Below are 17189 nucleotides of genomic sequence, written 5' to 3'. Positions count from 1 at the left end.
TTTCAAAGAAGAAAAAAAAAAAAATTGGGGAATCTCCCTGTAGCCACAGCTGTCCTTGAACTCACTATGTAGATCAAAGGCAGCCTGATCTACATAGAGTGTTCCAGGCCAGCTGGGGCTATAGGGAGAAGAACAAAAACACAAAAATACAAAACAAGGGCTCGAAAGGTTACATCACTACAAGAGCATTAATTACAGGGAAATTTATCTCCTGCACAGAATCTGACAAAAATATATCTCACTATTTAGGAACAACTTTTAATGAAACTGAGAGCTATTCAAAGCAGCCTAGGGGGCTGAAGAGATGGCTCAGTGGTTAAAAGTAATGGCTCCTCTTGCAGAGGACCTGGGTTTGAGTCCCAGCACCCACATGGCAGCTAACAACAGTTGCAACTCCAGTTCCAGAGGAATGACGCCCTCTTCTGACCTCCAAAGGCACTGCACCAAACAGGTACACTTACATACATGCTGGCAATATACTCATACATATACAATAAAAACAAATATAATAAATACATAAATAAAGTAAAGCAGCCTGAAAAAAAACACTTCCTTGGATTACTCAGCCTTTGATACTGCTTTTTGTATAAATTCTGATGATCACCTCTATGAACATTTTAAGGTAAAAGCGGGTATAAGCCAGAAAGATGGCTTAGTGGGTAAAGGCGCTCATGGTACAAGCCCAGCAACCTAAGTTTGATCCCTGGAACCCATGTAAAGGTGAAGGAGAAAACCAACTCCACAAAATTGTTCTCTGACCTCCATAAACACACCGTGACACATGCACTCACATATATACATTATGCACATTCTTTTTTTTTAAGTGGATGAAGACTGACACTCCAGCACTCATAAAAGGAAAAAGCAGAGACAGAGTCAAAAGGTTTCAGAGGGAGGCATAGAGAACTCCAATAAGGCTGGGAAAATCTACCAACTTCTCTGTTTACCCTGCCTTAATGGTACCCAAAGTGTTGCATTACTGAACTCCTCATTAAACTTCTGCAAAAGAAGGGGTAAGAAGAAAATGTTGTAATGATAAATTAACCCAAACATGTCTAGAGTGTTTCTACTATCTAATCAGACTAACATTCAAGAAACAGACCCAAGAATGGTGTAGTGGCACAAGCCTTTAATCCCAGCACTTGGGAAGCAGAAGCAGGCAGAACTTTGTGAATTCGAGGCCAGCCTGGTCTACATAGTGAGTCCAGGACAGCTGGCGCAACAGGGAGACCCTGTCTCAAAAAGACAAAAAAAAAAAAAAAAAAAAAAAAAAAAAAGAAAAGAAAAGAAAAAAAAAACCACAACACAACCCCTGCTCAGAAATAGGAATTATTATCAGGCTGGTCATGGTGGGTGGTTATGGATCCAAAGTTCAAGACTCCCCTGGGTATTTTAGTAGGTATGCCTCTAACTCAAAATAAAATAAATAGCCTCTGAGCTCAATCTCCAGTAAAAAGAAAAGTAGGATAGTATAGAAGATGGAAGGGGAGAGGAGAGAAAACATCATCATCAACTATTCATCATAAGGTACTACTACTTTGAATTGTATGCTAGGCTTGAATCAAACTGAATTTGTAACCTGAATCTTATCTGTGACAGTCATTATTTCTTTTTTACATTCATTTATTTATTTATCTATTTGGGGGAGGGAGCTTGAGTACCACAATGTGACGGCAGAGGTGGAGGTATAGATAATTACAAAAGTCAGTTCTCTCCTTCCACTCTGTAGGTCCAAAGGATTGAACTCAGGTCACCAGACTTGGTGGTAAGCAACCCCACCTGCTGAGCTATCTTGCTGGTCCCACTTGGGTGATTTTCTATCAGCTCTAAATCTCAGTAGGTGACAGCTGCATTGGCAGGGGTCTACAACACAGGTCAGGGAACTTAGCCACCAATGACAAGTATTTACATAGGAAGTCTAAAGAATATCCAGTTAATAGAGGACATGCATTCCAGTTCTAGCTCTCCAGCTACTCAGCAGAGCACCCCCGCACCTGTTTGGGGGTTAGAATGATGTTATTATCTTACTATAAGGTTGGCCTCAAACTAGTGACTAACCCTCCTAGGAATCTCAGCTTCCCAAGTACTAAGACTGCAAGCACAAGCACAAGTCAGTGGAAGTGAGCTGAAAGTTAAAACCCACATGCCAGGCTATACACAAAAGAAACAGACTAACAATAAATTACTCCATTTGCTACAAGTCTTCCCACTCCCATTTCACACCCACAACCTACTTCTCCTTAGCCCCTGGAAGAGGTTCCATTTCCAAAACAAGGTGATGCTTGAAGCCACAGTACTAGATATCCAACTCCACCATACTTTTAGGTCCTAGTATATTTTGGCCTCAGAGTCTGAGGACAGAGGCAGGTTGTCTCCTTTCACCTTAACAGTCCAGGAAGAACGGAATTCAGCCCCAACTGCAAAGACTTCAAAGCCAAAGAGCCTTAATGAGCCCACTTCAAAAGTATTTTTTATGTAATTTATTTTATCGAAAGCTTAGCCTCAAAACTATCCTCAGACAAGAGAAATGAGCCAGCCTTGCCTCAAGCAAGAAAGGCCAAGCAGGACAGCCTGCCTTCAGGGCCCTTCCTCTCCAACTGGACCAGAGTTCTAGAAAGATAATGACCTTCCTAGCCCCCTAGGATCCATAGAGCACTGCCAGGAAATTCTTGATCCAATATAATAAGGCAACAGCACTTGATCAGCAACTGTCTGACGGGAAAAAAATGCAAAAGCAAATTCTTCTCTGAAAAATCAAAACATGAGGGAGAGGTTGTTAACAAAAGGGAATCAGCTCTGAGAAGGATTTACATAAAAATAAACACAAAGAACTGAGTGCACCCCAGAGCCCCTTCAGGTGCACATGGCCCTCTTCAGCCATGTCAGGCTGCCCACATCTACAGTAGTCCCCTTTGCCATAATATGAAATTATTAAATGGAAAATTCCAGTTTTAAACTGCATCCTCTGCCTGCCTGCCTGCCTAGGAGGTGAATCATACTGGTTACTGGTTCCATTAGTCACCTGATGCCAACAGTACTTGTCTATCTAGAGCTTGTTTCAAAACTCCTACTTCACAATGCCTGATACCCAAAAAGTGATCCTTGGCAATCCAGGTATACCAAGAAGCCATAAAGTCTTTCCTTTCAGTGAAAAGGTTAAATTCTCAATCAGAAAGCACACAGCAAACACAGGAGTCATTACTATCCACGATGTCAATACTTTTTAATTTATTTTTATGTGTATGCGTGTATTGCCTGCATGTAGGTAAGTGCACCCGTGCCATGCAATGCCCTCAAAGAACAGAAGAGGCTGTCAGATCCCCTGGGACTGGAGTTACTGACAGTTGTTAGCTGCCATGTGGCTGCTGGGATTCGAACCTAGGTCTTAACCACTGACCCATCTCTCCAGCCCCATCAGATTCTTACCTGAACTCTGTCCACAGATGGACAACAGGCCAAAGTTCACAATCAAGGTGAGAACTGTATTCTAGGGACTTGAGGCAACAACACTCAAATACTAATAAATACATTAAAATTTTCTCACATAAAATATTATTTCCTAGCCGGGCATAGTGGCACACGCCTGTAGTCCCAGCACTTGGGAGGCAGGCAGATCTCTGTGAGTTCAAGGCCAGCCTAGTCTACATAGTGAGTTCCAGGACAGCTGGGGCTACAGGGAGACCCTGCTTCAAAAAGAAAAAAAAAGAAAAAAAAAAAAGTATTTCCTGCCAGGTATTACTGTTTTCTTATAAGCCTTAATTTTAAAACCAGAACCTTAAAGATTAATCTGTTCAACCAAATACTAATATCAATAAAATAGTATCAATTATATATAGCACTACAGGAGACATAAAACAAAACCAAAGCCATGATGAGCTTAACTGTATCTGGGCACTTCCTTTCACACCATCTCTGAGTCCTATTAAGACCCAAAAGTCTCTAACTCCCTTCCTTCACTTTGGCCTTTGGCTTACTTTCTTTTTTTTTTTTGTCAGTGTCTTCCTGAAGCCCCAACTGGTCTGGTCTGGAACTTGCTATATAGACCAGGCTGGCCACCACAGTCAGCAGCTTGGTCTACATTTTATACTGCCTTATAAAACTGAGAAGCTAGGCATGGTGGCACAGGCCTTTGATCCCAGCACTCAGGAGGCAGCAGACAGATCTCTGTGAGATTGAGCCCAGCCTGGTCTACATAGTGAGTTCCAGGTCAGCTGAGGCTATAGGAACACCATGTCTCAAAAAGACCAAAAAAATAAAAATTAGTAAGGCTGGGCATGGTGGCTCATGCCTTTAATTCCAGCACTCAGGAAGAAAAGGAAGGTATGTATACTTCTGAGAGCTGGAGACCAGCCTAATCTACACAGCCAGGGCTACAATATGACCCTGTCTTTTTTTGTTTTTTTTTTAATGTGTATAAGTATATTGCCCTGCATGTATGTGAGTGATCCAATACCCTCTTCTGCCCTCCTGTCCACTTAGAGCACTGCAGGACACAGGTGCACTTACACACTTGCAGGAATAACACTCATACAATAAAATAAAAATAAGTCTCAAAAAAAAAAAAAAAGGAACTGGTGGTGGTGGTGCTGTTGTTGCTTGACCTGCCTCTTGCACGCCAGACAGGTGCTTTGTCACTGAGCTGTACCACCAGGCCTTCTAAAAAATTTGAGGCATAAAAAATTTTTTATTTAGACAACCTGGGTAAATTAGTGAGTTAGACTTTGAACTTTGCAATCCTCCTGCCTCAGTCTCCTGAGTAGGCTTGACTCTTCTCACAGGAAGATTTTTTCCCCTCAAATTCATGAGCGGCATCTTCAAACTGTATCCTTTATCTTTTTTTTTTAATTTTCTAATTTTATGTGTATGAGTGTATTGCTTGCATGTATATAAGTGCACCTGTGTCATTCAGTCCCCTTGGAGGTTAGAAGAGGGCATCAGATTCCCCTGGAACTGCAGTTAAGGACAGTTAGCTACCTTGTGGGTGCTGGGAACTGAGCCCAGGTCCTCTGCAAAAGCAGCCAGTGCTCTCAACCACTGAGCCATCTCTCCAGCCCCCACCACATACAATTCTAGCAAATTCAGTCCAAACCTTAAACTCAGAATCAACCTTGAGGTTATAGAAAACTAAGCTGTCAATACATTTTTCAGGCTCTTAACACGTGATTTTGTATGTAACCAACAAAAAAGTTTTTTCCTATTCTGAACAGTCTTTAGTCAGACATCTTAGCAATATTTTTTTTTTAAGTTAATTCTTTCAAAAGTGTTGCTTTGGCTTTTTTCTTTTGGTGTTTTATCTTATTTCCTGTTCTACAGGATGTAAAACCACATTTAGAAACATGGTGAAGTGAGCTAGGGGTGTATCTCAGTGGTAGAGCACTTGCCTGGTATGTACAAGGCCCTCGGCTTTATACTTAACACAGCAAAGGAATATCAACAACTTTTTAAGATTTACTTGTTTTGATTTTGTGAGATGAGTGTTTTGCCTGCATGTCTGCATGTATACCACATGTGTGCAATGCCCTCTGAAGCCAAAAAGGGGCCTCAAATCCCTTGGAACTGGAGTTACAGACCGTTTTTAGCCTCCATGTGAGTGCTGGGAACTGAACCCAGGTCTTCTGCAAGAATAGCCAGTGCTCTTAACCACGGAGCCATCTCTCTAGCCCAGATACTAACAACTTCTTAAAAGTAATAAAGTTCCTCAGCACATCTCTCCCTGCTTTAGTTCTAGTAAGTTTAAACAGTACAGCCATCATGTTCACAAGCTTACACTGTAAAACATAATTAAAGCATTTTTGCTGTTTTGCTCTATATGAATGCAGAAATGAGGTAAACATACAACTCGAAAACTTTACTATGCTGAGGGGTGTGGTTCAGCAGCAGAGCTCTGACCCACCATGTATGAGGCCCTGATTTCCATCCCAGGAAGAAGAAAAACAAACAAAACAAACAAACCACATGCATCAAGCATACTGTGTAGCCAGTTGTGTTACATGAATCTTTTTGAGTTCAAAGCCAGCATGATCCACATAGTGGGTTCCAGGTTCCCCTGGGCTACACAGTACCACCACCACCACCACCAAAGCATCCTATGCAATCTTTTTAAAACTTAGAACTACTATTTCAGCAAGTTGAGAATGGAGCTTGCTGTTGAATGCTTCCTAACATACATGAGGCCCTGGTTCAATGCTCAGAACAAAGAAACAAAGGGGAGGGGGAGCAGCCAGGTATGGTGGCATATATCTATAATTCTAGCACCTCGGAAGGCAGACAGGAGAATCACAAGTTCTGAGCTAGCTTAATATACATAGCAGGTTTCAGGCTGCCCAAGTTGAGAATGGAGCTTGCTGTTGAATGCTTCCTAACATACATGAGGCCCTGGTTCAATGCTCAGAACAAAGAAACAAAGGGGAGGGGGAGCAGCCAGGTATGGTGGCATATATCTATAATTCTAGCACCTCGGAAGGCAGACAGGAGAATCACAAGTTCTGAGCTAGCTTAATATACATAGCAGGTTTCAGGCTGCCCCGAACTATGCAGGAGAGAGAGAGGGGGGGAGAGGGAGAGGGAGAGGGAGAGAGAGAGAGAGAGAGAGAGAGAGAGAGAGAGAGAGAGAGAGAGTTAAAGCAACAGGGGAGGGAGGGAGAGAGGGAGAGAGCGAGAGAGAGAGAGAGAGAGAGAGACAGAGAGAGAGAGAGAGAGAGAGAGAGAGAGAGAGAGACCCGAACAGATAATGGTACTTGTAGTCAAACTCGATGACCAGAGTTTCCAACCCTAAAGCCCACATGGTAGGAGAGAACCAACTTCAGCAAGCTGGCCTGACTTCCAGGTGTGCTATGGTGTATATGTGTGTACACACACAAACACAGGAACAAATATTAAAAATAAAAATACAAGGGGCTGACCCAGGCATGGTGACATGCGCCTTTAATTAATCCCAGCACTTGGGAAGCAAAGGCAGGCGGATCTCTGGGAGTTAAAGGCCAGCCTGGTCTACATAGTGAGCTCCATGTCTGCTGGAACCACAGGGAGATCCGTAACAAAACAAAACAAAAACAAAATAAAACAAAACAAGGGGCTGGGGATATAACTGATAAAATGGACATGAGCTGAATCCTGGGAGCCCACATTAAAGCCAGGAGTGGTGGAGCAGAGGAGGCAGATGCAGACACACGTGGATCCCTGGGGATGGAAGGTCAGCTTGGTCAGACCAAGCTCAGAGAGGTCCTGTCTCAAAAACAAACACAAAGAAGAAAAAGGAGAGAGAAGGAAGAAGAGGAAAAGGGGGTGGGGAGTAAAAAGTTAAAAAGAAAGAAAACCAGGGCCTGGAGATTGATCAGCAGTAAAAAGCAGTAAAAAGCACTGGCTGCTCTTGCAGAAGCCACGAGTTCGGGAGAGGTGGCTCGGGTTAAGAGGCTATGAACTGTCCTAACTCCAGTTCTAGGGACTCCGACACCCTTCTCTGACCTCTGTGGGCATTGTACGACAAGGTGTACTTACATACATGCACATGAAACACTCATATACATAATAAATATTTTTAAAATATTTTTTTAAAAAAGAAAAGCATGAAAACCAAGGTAGAGGGCTCCAGAGGAACTACACCCAAGGTTGACCTCTGGCCTACATGCAAGAACACACAAAAAGAAAAAGAAATATATTTCATTTACATTCTGACTGAAAACTGCCTTGGGAGGAGAGATGTGCTGTAGATGAAAATCTGGTATCACAGTTATTGAACATTTACAATTTAATTTTAATTTCACCCTTTCCTGACACTTTTTACTGTGAAGGAGGCACGAAGAGAGGATGGAACTCAGAGCCACAAAGAGGCAAGCACTCTACTACTAAGTATAACACATCAACCTAAGATGACATTTTTCAAAACTGCAAGCAATGAGGGGAAATTTTTATGGTCTTATTTAACCTTGACACCATCGCTCACTGCTCACTAGCTAGATAGTAGAAGATAGATGATAGATGATAGACAGATAGGTAGGTAGGTAGATAGATAGATAGATAGATGATAGATAGAAAGATGATAGACAGACAGACAGACAGACAGACAGACAGACAGATGGATGATAGATAAAAATTTAGGGGCCTACTTTTTCAAATAATGAACAGATGTACATGTTTGTTTTACAAATGGAAAAAAAGAGTGCCTAGAGATTTTCAAAATAATAGATGCTAGGACAAGACTGCCCTTAGGCAGCCTTAAGTAAGGACAGTGCCTTTGAGACAGGGCCAATCCCCAGAGAGACCCCTCTTCCATAGCACCACAGCCTAGGTGTTAAGGGGGGGGGGGTGGAAAGGGTAGAGGCACCAAAGAGGTTTGACTGCCCACGAGATTTTCAGCCCCTGAACCACCTTAGCCATAGATTTGTATTCATACTAAAACCATACTTAATTTTTACTCACAGGACCAGCTCTAGAACTGTAGGATTTCTCAGATCTAGAATCATGTATAAACTTTTCCAACCACAGCCAAATGTTCCCTCCTGCTACATCACCCAAAATGCTGAAACCACACAAATCCAGCCCACTTACCAAAACCAAGAACTTAAGTCCCCATCTCCCAAACATACTCATAATATTCTTTTCAAAAGCAAACTTCTACCCTGGTGTTACAGTATACACCTGTAATTCAAGCACTCAGAGATGAGGCAAGACAAACACAAGCTTGAGATCAGCCTAGCTACTCAGAAGGCTATCTTTAAAAAAATAAGCCAGGCTTGGTAGTGCAAGCCTTTAATCCCAGCACTCTAAAGGCAGATCTCTGTGAGACTGAGGCCTGCCTGATCTACATAGTGAGTTTCTATTTTTAAATTTAGAAAACAAAAGACTATGAGCGGTGCATAGTGGCACACACCAGTAATCCCAACACTCCTAATTAGGAGAATCAGGAGCTAGAGGTCTTGTCTCAAAAAGAAACAAACACAGGTGGCAAAGGCATAGAGGCAGGAGATCTCTGAATTCCAGGCCAGCCAGGGCTACAATTGCAAGGACCCTAGAAGAGAAAACGTTAGAAAGAAACTCTATTTCATGTTGTTGTATGTGTTTCTTCTGGGTTTTTTTGTTTTGTCTCTTTCAGACAGGGTCTCCCTGTAGCCCCTAGTTGACTTGAACTCTATGTAAACCAGGCTGGCCTTGAACTCAGAGATGTAACTGCCTCTGCCTCCCAAGTACTGGGATTAAAGGCGTGTGCTACCTCACCTGGCTATCTTCTGTTTTTGAGACATGCTCTCACTATGTAGCCCTGGCTGGCCTGAAACTCACTATGTAGACCAAGCTGGCCTCCAATTCAGTGATTCTCCTGTTGGGATTGCCAAATAATTTTTCTGTTTTACTAAATAGTAAAGCTTTCAAAGCACCCCACTATGGTAGTTAACCACTATTTGACTCAAGGCAGATGGTGCTTAAACACAGGTAATACACCACCACTTCCCCATAAGCAGCATCAGCAGACTACATATACACAACCTAGCCTTAGCCTCCACCAAGCCACAACACTGGGACTTTATAGAAGTGTGAAAATCAGAGTAGAAACTGTTTCTAAGCTTTTCCTTTGGCCTGAAAGCAAATCCTATTAAACTGCTTTCACAGAAAAACATTTTCTTCCCACAAAAATAATCTACCCTTTCATTTATCTCTTATTCTATGCCAATTGTGAAAGCCATGCTGCATACCTTTAGCTAAAGTGCAGAGACAAATTTGTAATGAAGACAATGGGGAAACAGCTGAAAAGCACATGGTAGAATTCCCAGCCAATCATATAAGCATTAATTCATGATTCTACACTTCCCCATTCAAAAATTCATATGCTTCTGTATATAGAATTTAAAACAATTCCACAAATACATCCTGAACCTGAACCACTTCTATGACTACAGTGTTAATGCCCAGGGATGGGCCAAGGTAACCAAAAGACCATCCTTGTCTCCATTAGAGCTTACAACCTTCTTATCGCTGGAGCTGAGGAAAGATAGGGGCAGCACATCAAACCAATACTGCATAACTGATAAATTTATGTTAGATTCTATGTGGCTGTAACAACGTGACAAGAAAGGGACACTTTCCTTAGGAGTACTGACTAAGAAGCCTCAGTAGCAGCCAGACCTAAATCCCAGGGCCTAAATCTCAGCACTCCATGGCTACAGCAGCAGTCAGGGTTCAAAGGTCCTCAGCTACTACACCAACAAGTAAAGCTAATAAAAAAATAATGAAAATAAAGATCCTTCTTGACTACATTGTCAGTTCCAAGACCAGACTGGGGTACGTAAAACCCTGTCTCGAATAAAAAAAATAGTGAGTTCCAGGACAGCTGGGGCTACAGGGAGACCCTGTCTCAAAAAGACAAAAAAAAAAAAAAAAAAAAAAAAAAAAAAGGGGAGGGGGGAGACTGGGGCTAGAGCACAGTGTAGGAGAACCTAAGGATTTAGCTCAGTCTGGAAAGTGTTTGCATGCTATGCAAGCAGCCCAAGACTCAATCCCCAGCACTGAATAAAACAGGATTTGGCCTGGTACAGCCCTTTAATCCCAGCACTTGGGAGGAGGAGGCAGAGGCAGGCAGATCTCTAGGAATTCCAGGCCAGCCTGGTCTACATGGCCAATTTCAGGCCAGCTGGGACTACAGGGAGACTCTGTCTCAAAAAGATTTAAAAACAAAAACAAAACACCAGGGTGTGGTGGTGTACACCTGTAATCCTGGTACTCAGGCAGAGGTAGGAAGATTAGAAACTCAAGGTCATTCTGTTACATAGTAAAGGCTAGTATGGGATACATGAGACCCTGTCTTTAAAAAAAATTTTTTTTAAAGTGTTAAGAGAAAGTAATACTTAACTAAGATCCAAAGGGAGAGGAAACTGTATGGGAAGGTAAGAAACAGTAGTGACAGTGACCAAGGATCTCAGTTGAGGCATGGCTGACACAGAACCAAAGTTAGGCCACAATCATCTTTTATTAGTTTTTTTTTTTTATTTGGAGTTTTGTTCTGTTTTGTTTCTACCTGGACACCTGTGCCACTGTGTGCATGTGAAGGTCAAAGGACAACTTAGGGGACTCAGCTCTCTTTCAACCACGTGGCATCAGCAAGCTCTTCACTTCATGAGCCATCTCACTAGCCTCAGTCTGGGTTTTGAGTTTGTTGTTTTGGTTGTTTTGTTTTTTTTTTAAGATTTTAAGCTTTATTTATTTGTGTGTCTATGTGGCTTGCCACATGTATGAGGGTACCTACAAGGGTGCCCAGAGAGGGCAAAAGAGGGCTTTGGATCCCCTGGAATTGGAGTTACAGGCCACTGTAAGCTTCCAGACAGGGATAAGAACCAAACTCGGATCCTCTGGTAGAGCAGTAAATGCTCCTCACCTCTGGGCCATCTCTCCAGCTCTGATTTTGGAATTCTTTAGACAAAAATCTCTGAAGCCCCCGCTATCCTGGCATTAGCTATGAATCTAAGGATGATCTTAAACTCCTAATTCTCCTGATCCTACCCATGTGTTGGAATTACAGAGCTATAACACTCCACCTAGTTCATAATCATTTTGGTGCTACCATAAAAATAGTATTTGTGGCCGGGCATGGTGGTGCACGCCTTTAATCCCAGCGCTCAGGAGGCAGGGGCTGGTGGATCTCTGTGAGTTCAAGGTCAGCCTGGTCTACATAGTGAGTTCCAGGACAGCTGGGGCTACAGAGAGATAAAAAAAAAAAAAAAAAAAAAAAAAAAAAAAAAAAGTATTTGTAAACCAGGGGTGGTGGCACACACCTTTAATCCCAGCACTCAGGTAACAGAGGCAAGTAGAGCTTTGTGAGTTCCATACCAGCTTGGTCTACATAGCAAGTTCCAGGCCAGCCAGGACTAGGAAGACCCTTTCTCAAAATAAAATAAAATTTAAGGAAGGAAATTAAAGGAAAAAGGAAAGGACATGGTGACACAAGTCTATGACCCCAGCACCCCAGAGTCAGAGGCAGGCAGACCTCTCCAAGTTCCAGTCAACAAGGCTACACAGTGAAAACCCATCTGAAAAAGCAAACAAACAAACAAAAAACCAAAAGTGAACTGCAAAAAACAAGTGAACAGAAACAAAAATTAAAAACAAAAACAAAATATAACACAGAACAACCAAAAAAGATATTTAAGTACAAAGTTAAATTCTATTCTAAGCTTAAGAGACACCACAAATATGATCCCTTAAACAAAAGCCACTTAATAGAGAAACATCTATAGGAATTAATGAAGTAGTCATTAAAGTGGATCATTTCCTAAGCCTGAAAGGGCTTTCTATGCCAATTACCCAACTGCCTGAGTTCTGGGGCTGAGGACTGACACCCTCTTTCATACAGCTTTAAAACAAAACTGAGAAAGCTGAATTGCACAGAAATTCCATTTGAAATTCAAATGAGAACACATACCGAAAACATTTCAAGACAATAACTTCTAGTTGTTTGAATTCATTCAATTTTCGTTTAAAGTTATCACAAAGGCCATGCACAGTTCCAGAGCACTGCCTAAACAGCAGTAATAAACTACCACAGCATGCAGTCAGGCACCCAATGCATCATCATTTTCACCTATTAACGAGCAAATATCTTACCATTAAGAGATGCTCATCCATTACACTTACCATTTGAGGGATGAAGGGACTTACATGGAGTAATGGACAGATCAAAACACTTATTTTGGCAACAAATACAGATTATTCTCTAAACCAGCATTTACTGATGCTTTCTAATTATGTTATTTCATTGATGATGGGCTCACTGCCAATATGCAAAAAACCCTCCTCTTATATTTGATGAACATAATTTTACTATGTCAAACTCACTTAAGTATCCAAAGCACTCAGCTTCTAGAAAAATAATTCTCAAATACAAACAGCATAGTTTCTTTGACTCTATTTGTAGAAAGTTCTTCTTGTCACTGTATCAACATTGTAATTATAGTTAACATGACAGCCACTCGTCATCAGCAGCCCATCTGGTTTGGTAAAATGAAAAGGCTAGCTAGTGCAACATCATTACCACGGCTAGTCTGGAGAAAAGTATCCACAGGGAAATGCCAGTTTGAAGGCTAGTAGAAAGTCAGAACTGTAAAAGAGTAATTTAAGACTGGGTGACACTTTCAGAGAACTTCTGATAAATTTTGTTATGCATATTTTACCACAACAACAAAAAAGGAAAACAAAAAACAGTTCTGAAGGTCTCATTTGGGTCAACTTTAGCGTATCTTTCAGGAGCTTTTTAAGGAACTCAAGAGGCATGTACAAAGAAAACTGTCATAGCAACTTGGCCTTTGTTCCCTCCCATCCCATTCCATTCAGGATGGCCAGCCTATCACATGAGATCTGGCTCTTAAGCGTGAAACTAGAAAGGAGAACAACAGCTGAACTAAGTGTGGGGGAGGAAGCAATGACTATAGGGAGATCCAACTCAAGGGTCACAATCAAAGTTAAAAGCAAGGTATTTTTCCGTTTTGTATTAAGCACAGTTGCAAAGTAACGTCACAGTACTTGTGCAATTATTTTCAAAAAGACAGAAGTCTTAAGATATTCAGGGCAGTCAATGTTTAGAAAGAGAAAAAAGGTCCCAGGAGTGTCAAGTAACATTCTCAGGGTCTCTGATGTACAGCTATCCAAGTTATGCCATTGACTGGGTCTGTACAAACTAAAAATAGTAACCGTTTCAATAGTTCTTTTTCCACAACCAATATCACCTTACAGATTTTGCTGAATAAGTTTCATCATCTGCCCAAGGAGGACCAAAAGAGTCTAAGTTCAACCTCTGTGTGCTTTTATTCAATTGAAAGGAATGTTAGAGATACGAAAGGACCACAGAAAACTCACCAAATAAGGCACAAAAACCTGATTTTTCTACTCGAAAACCTGTAAAACTACCCAGTTCTTTCAAGTGGGTGTCAAACTTCTCATGACTGCAGCAACTATGAAACATAAGCACGTTCTGTGTAAATAGGAAATTTCTGAGCATGCAGCCTTCCTAAGGACCAGCTTAACCTTCGCCAGACTCTTCCTAACCCCATGGAAGCTGGTATGCCATACAAGCTTTCCAAAAACACTGCAAACGCAGAAAACCCTAATAGGACACCAGATAAAGACCAGGCTTCAAGAGAAATAGAGATTCCACCTCAAACCACACACAGAAACTGAACACATCCTCCGGTAAGGGACTGGATCCATGTGGTAGGACCAACCCTGCGCGCGCGCGCGCCCACACACACACACACACACACAAACACACACAGTCTGCTACCGGCCTTGCCCAACCCTGCACAGAGAGAGAGAGAGAGAGAGAGAGAGAGAGAGAGAGAGAGAGAGAGAGAGAGACTGCTACCGCCTTGCCAGGGGATGATGAAATGAGGAACGGAAATTAACATTTCAGGCAACGTCTCACATTGTTCCTTGAGGCCAAGGGCTGCTGCTGCAGTCGCCGCCACCGCTTTCCTCCCACTCGCCCCCAGAACCGCCTCCCTCTCCCCCGGACGCCCCCCGCCGCCCCGCATTCCTGCCTCCCGCTCTTGGGCCTACGCGCCTCCGCACCCAGTCGCCCCAGGTCCCCGGCTTGCCCGCCCCCTCCGGCTCGGCTCGCAGCCCGAGGGCCGCCTGCTCCCATTTCAAAACATGATAATAATAGGGACGCTGGGAATAACAACCACCACTAGCGCGGCGACGGCGCCCCTCCCAAGGGTCAGAGGTCGGCGCCCCGGGCCCGCACCGCGCTGCCGCAGACGCCAGGGACCCTTGAGGGTCCACAGCCGACCCCCTGGAGCCCCAAGACCCCGGCCTCCGCTTCCCGCGACACCCGGGACCTAGGCTGGCCCGGCCTCTGTACTCAGGGCAGCCCGAGATGGCCCGTCCCGGAGCCTCCACTAAGCCCCGCACAGCCGCCCCGCAGCCACCCGAGCCTCCCCACGGCCGCTCCGCAGCCACCCCAGGGTCTCCCCACGGCCCCGACGTACGCCCCCAAAGCATCCCCTCGGCCCCGCACGGTCGCCCCAAAGCCACCCAGAGCCTCCCTTCAGCCCCGCACGGCCGCCCCGCAGCCACCCCAGAGCTGCCCCTCGGCCCCGCACGGCCATTCCAGAGCTTCCGGACTGCTCTACAGCCACCCCAGAGCCTCTCCACGGCCCCTCACAGCCATTCCAGAGCTTCCCCTCAGCTGCTCCACCGGCCGCCTCGCAGCCTCCGCTCCGCTCCGCACGGCCGCCCGCAGGACCCCCGAGGCCCAGCGCCCGGCTCCTCGTAACGCTCGGCCCTCCCCGGGGCGCACCCGCCGCGTCCGCCGGTGGAGGAGGCCGCAAGGCCGCAAGGCCGCAGAAACGCCCGGCGCCTGCCCCGACCACCACCCCCAAGTCCGCGGCGCCTCTCACCCGGCTCCGAGGACAACGCGGCTCCGCGGCGGAACGGCGGCAGGGCACGGGCGTGGCGCGCGGGCTCCCAGCTGCGGCGAGTGCAGAGCCGGCGGGAGGGGAAGCCGCCCAGGCTCACGCGGGGCCTCGGCGCTCGCGCGGACGTTACTGCGGGGGCGTCTGGCCGCGAACTCCGCGGCGGCGCCTCCCCCGCTGGGGCCCTCGGTCCATTGCGCTCCGTCGCGGGCGGCCTCTGGCTCCAGGACCCAGCGGTGGCTGCGGCGGGCGCCGGCCGCATGAGACGCTCCCGCCCATTGGCTCGCCGTATCCGCCTCCGCCATTGGCCCGCCCCGCAGAGCGGCAGGGGCCGCTCACGTCACGGCGTCGGGGAGGAAGTGCGCCGCTAAGGTAAAGGGGCAACGGCAGCTCGACGGCTTCCAGAACTGACCCGAGGCGGGACTAGAAGGACGCGCCGGGAATGATTGGTCGACCTCGTGCGTGGGTGCGTACGGGACGCACGTGGGTGAGACATCCAGATTGGCTGCCTGCGTTGCCTAGAAGGCGGGTCTTTCGTTGTCGAGCACGGCGATTGGCTGTCCCAAGTGCCGGAAGCGATGCGGACGCGGGCTCCCGGCTGCTCTAGAAGGAGCCGGAAGGTAGTTGTGCGCTGTGCGGGCCGACGTTCTGACGCGCAGGGTGGTGTTTCGCAGGCGAGTCTCTCCGAGTCCCCGAAGACGTGGCCCGAACCCTGACGGTTCTGCGAGATATCTCGGACGCGGGCTGGACGATGGGGAAGCAGCAGGGACCACAGGGTGGCAGTGAAGGAGAGACGGACTCGCGCCCCCGCCTAGGCCTTCGCGTCGGCTCTGGCGTTCCTCGGAGGCCGGAGCGCCACGTTAGCCACTGGGACGGCTTCGCGGTGGAGACGTGTCCCTTCCGTTCGCCTCTCCTGGAATCCTTAGCCTTCGTATTTCACCGTGAGGCATGTTTCTTCTTCATGGAAGAACGGAAAGAAGACGTAGCTGAGTCAGGCTACAGATGTCTTATCATGTAGTTTATATGACGCAGAAAAGTTAGATGGTAGTATGTGTAGTAGTGATTTGGGTTGCGAAGGAGCTCAGATTCCAAGTAATCCCGCTGGCGTGGAGACACAGACCTATAATCCCAGCACTCGGGCCGCTAAGGCAGTAGGATCTAAAGTTCAAGGTCATTGTTAGGTCGGTTTAGAGTTTGAGGCCTGCCTGGGTTACCTGAGACCCTGCCTCCAAACAAAAGTAATCAGGCCTGGAAAGAACATTCAGTGGTTAAGAGCGCCTGCTGCTTTTGCAGAGACCCTAGTTCAGTTTCCAACACCCACGTGGCAGCTTAAATTAGCTCCAGGGGATCCAAGGCCCTCTCTGACCCCATGGGCACTTAATGCACATGGTGCATGTACAGAAAACAAAATACTCATACACATAAAAACAAAAATAAATCTAAGCTAGGCGTGGTGGCGCACACCTGTAATCCCAGCGCTCCCTAGGCAGAGGCAAGTAGATCTCTTGAGAGCGTGGCCAACCAGTGTTCATAAATTCCAGGAAAAAAAAAAAGGAACTGGGGCATAGTGGCTCACAACTTTAATTCCAGCACTTGGAAGGCAGGTGGATCTCTGTGAGTTCTAGGCCGATCATGGCTTCACAGTATGACTCTCTCAAAAAGAGAAAAAAAGATACGAAACATCAGATCTAATCTAGGGTAGGCTTTAGGTTTCTTTACAGAATTGATCATTTGACAGCAAGTGAGAGCTAATTCAATGAGTGGGGGGTGTTCAGGTCCTGCGCTGTCCCTGAAACA

General features: G+C 45.5%; 1 protein-coding gene across 5 annotated transcripts in view; it reads right to left on the bottom strand.

Annotated features, from left to right (window-relative positions):
• The window catches only part of Ankrd11 (ankyrin repeat domain 11), a 183329-nt gene extending 167668 nt beyond the window's left edge, over positions 1 to 15661 (bottom strand). For 4 of the 5 annotated variants that reach the window (XR_003850714.1, XM_029567115.1, XM_008840525.2 and 1 more), the window contains exon 1: positions 15378 to 15430. The gene's annotated coding sequence lies outside the window, so the exon portion shown is untranslated. Of the gene's footprint in view, positions 1 to 15377 lie in introns of all 5 variants that reach the window. The other variant, XM_008840526.3, reaches the window with a different exon arrangement.
• Between the last annotated feature and the right edge of the window lie 1528 nt (positions 15662 to 17189).

This window comes from Nannospalax galili, unplaced genomic scaffold (genome assembly GCF_000622305.1).
Source record: "Nannospalax galili isolate Female #2095 unplaced genomic scaffold, S.galili_v1.0 scaffold459, whole genome shotgun sequence".
In the NCBI taxonomy this organism is placed as follows: domain Eukaryota; kingdom Metazoa; phylum Chordata; class Mammalia; order Rodentia; family Spalacidae; genus Nannospalax; species Nannospalax galili.
This window is presented reverse-complemented; position numbering and strand designations above follow the sequence as displayed.